The following is a 3,114-nucleotide window of genomic DNA, read 5'->3' on the forward strand; positions in this document are numbered from 1 at the left end:
TCTGAATGAGTGCTGTAAGGGTCACAATTGGACGGTGGCCTCTTATAACACGTTCTGATTGGTTGGCGGTTGCATTGTAGTCAATTTCAGTGGCAGAATTTCGACTTGTTAAAGTGGCTACCGCTTCATACAGCTGGTAAAAAACAACTGGACAGTGTTGCCACCAAAAAAGATCAATGATTAATTGAAAAACGATTAATCAACAAAACGTTTCCCTGTAGTACAAATAATGGTAAAAGTGTAAATTTTTGAAATTGTAACCTTTAAACTGTTCATCGTCTTGTGTTTCGATCGTCCAAACAAAATCGGAAGTCAAGCTTTCCAAATCCAATCTCCACTCAATTCAATTTTACTTTTTATTGCTGGCGCGAACATGTAGAGAACTACAGTATAAATAAACACACAAATTTGGCACCAACACTAGTAGAAGATGACAAACCAAAAGGTTCAAAAGTATCTCTACAACTGCACTGTAGTGAAAGAAAAATAACCTCCAAGCACAAGTTCGAAAGAGTTATCCTGTATGTCCTCTGTTTACACTTACAGTTAATTGGTGTAAAGTAAAGTACCGATAGTCCATTTATGTCATTTCGCTGCTTCCTGTCGTCTGTTGTATCGCAACTGTGTTCGCAGTGTACTGTATGTTTTCGCAATGGGCGCAAACAAAAACACGATTATTATTACGTTTTGTTTGTATAATTTTGAAGGGGTGAAGATGAAATTGCAACAATAAGCAACACTGATCCCATACATGACTTGTTGTGGTCTGCTGTTTATGCTTTTCTCTGCTACTATGCAGGCACGTTTCAAACCTTTCAAGGTTTTGCCACCTTTTTCCGTTCATTGACGTGCTGGTAGGCTTATATCGACTATTGTAGTTAGTACCGTAGTATCTTTTACGTCCCGGACGCGCTAACAGGCTTGCCAGATTGGCCTTTTCACGGCCAACTTTGTCAAATTTGGCCTTTTTTGAAGTGGTTTGGCCTTTTGGCTTTTTTTTGGCCTTTTTTAAATTTCCTGATTGCCACAATCATTTTGTTTAGATTTTCTATGAAAACTGCAAGAAAAAATACTCAGGCAATAGGTGTGCTAGAGAAAGGCACGTTGGCAGCCCACTGTGGTGCCATGACATAAAAAATGATAGCAAATAGGATTGTAACAGGTTCTATTTGATATGAATAATAACAAAAAAAACTATATTGTTGCAGTTTAAAATATATTAGCACTTTTGTCTTATACTTTGGTAGATTTTTACTTCAGCTAAACTTTTATATGAGATGCTGCCTAAAAAGTGGAAGACCAGTTATGACAGTGGCCGTAGGCAGGGGCGCCGAAACGATTTTTGACTGGGGGGCCAGGGTTATGAAAAAGGGCACTTTTGTAGCTGAAAGGCCAATTTTTTTAAGTTTTAAAATAAAGCGATAGGCCTAAATGTTCATTATCGAGTAATGTGACAAGTGTCAGTCAGTATACAAAGAACAATGGCACGGAAGGGCATCATGCTATGTTATAATGATGTCACTGACAATGATACAGAATTTTGTGTCGTGAATATTATTTTGAGGCAAAAATGAAAAATTATAATTAGGCTAAAAGCGAATAGCAGAAATTGTTTTATTGCAAAATGTGCAGTAGTTTACATGACCTCATAAGGGCACCATTGCTCCCCTGCCCTCCATCCTTAAGCTCCCGGTTCCGGTACCCCTGGCCGTAGGTATAATTCCAATTGGAATAAAACATATTTTTGGGTGAAGTTCAGTTCAGTTTATTTTTTGTTTTATTGGCGAAAAAGAAAGACACAAAAAGCAGAAACACAATAAACACAAATAATTCGCACAACAAGGATGGCAGCGAAAGACCAAAAGGTCACCAAAGTCAGCTACCACCCAAAGTCAGCTACCACCCAAAAGAAGAAAAGCTGCAGGTAGACCGGAAAATGCTTATTGCAGGCTTTGTCACATTACTATAGCACCAAAAGCGAGTAATCTTTTGAGTCATTAAAAATTCGAGAAGCACAAAAAAGAACATCTGATAATTTGCAGATGCTGGGTGTGAGTGGCTTATAATGTAGGGCTGTAGGCTAGGTTTCTTCGTTCTGCAAATGCTCTAATAACTTTTGTATAATTTTGCCAAAAAATCTTTGCTGATGATGTTACTGAATCTTTTCTTGTGCATGTTTGCAAATCTTTGATGATATGTGATAGGCTAATTACTGTTTTCAAACTGGGTTATTTGCCTCACAAATACTGTTACAATGTTTATTTTATCTTGTTTGAGTTTGGCTTTTTTGTAGCCTTTTTTTCTAACTATTTAGCCTGAAGTTGGCCTATTTTTTGTTGAGTTGTCTGTTTTTGCAAATTTCAATCTGGCAACCCTGCGCGCTAATAACGAAAAATAAAGCAAATAACTGAATGATTTCCAGTTCATTAGCAGCAGTGTTGCCAGATTGTGAAAGCTGTTGAAATTTCAAGGAGGGTGAGAGACTCTGAAAACTTTTCAACGGACAAAGGGAGTACTTACTTCAACAGGAGGTAACTTTTTAGAGAACACGTCACATTCAGCTGGGCAAAAAATAATTTAGAGTAGTTAAAACAAACTGAAAAAAAAACGAAGATAAATTGGTGAAATTTTGTTGTGTTCAGAAATTTGCTTGAAGGCAGCAGGAAAAATTTTTTGCGCTGTCCGGGAGTAGTAGGGTCGACATAATGGTGCACATACCGGTATCATATGTGGTGATATGGCGTTTCAACATTCTTTAAAAGTGTTATTACATTCACATGCGTGTACTGCATGTGACGACATTTTTATAGCATAGTCAAAACGTTTTTTTTTATTGATGTTAAATGTTGTATTGCTGCTCAGTTACCGGTAAGTCTGGTATGTCTGTTTTAATAATAAAGTGGGAGCTGGAAGCTGGTATACAAGTCCATTGGCAACTCATGACAAAGAGGAATTGACCAAAACATGTGGATTGAAATGTGTGAACAGTAAAGCAAAGGTAAAGTAGTTTTACCCTATATGTTTGGTTGAGTCCTGTCTTTGTCATGAGTTACCAAGAGGGGGGGACTTGTATACCACCTCCATAAAGTGTTACCCTGACTGTTTTCAGGTTAC

Source organism: Aplidium turbinatum, chromosome 2, assembly GCF_918807975.1.
Source record: "Aplidium turbinatum chromosome 2, kaAplTurb1.1, whole genome shotgun sequence".
Lineage (NCBI taxonomy): Eukaryota > Metazoa > Chordata > Ascidiacea > Aplousobranchia > Polyclinidae > Aplidium > Aplidium turbinatum.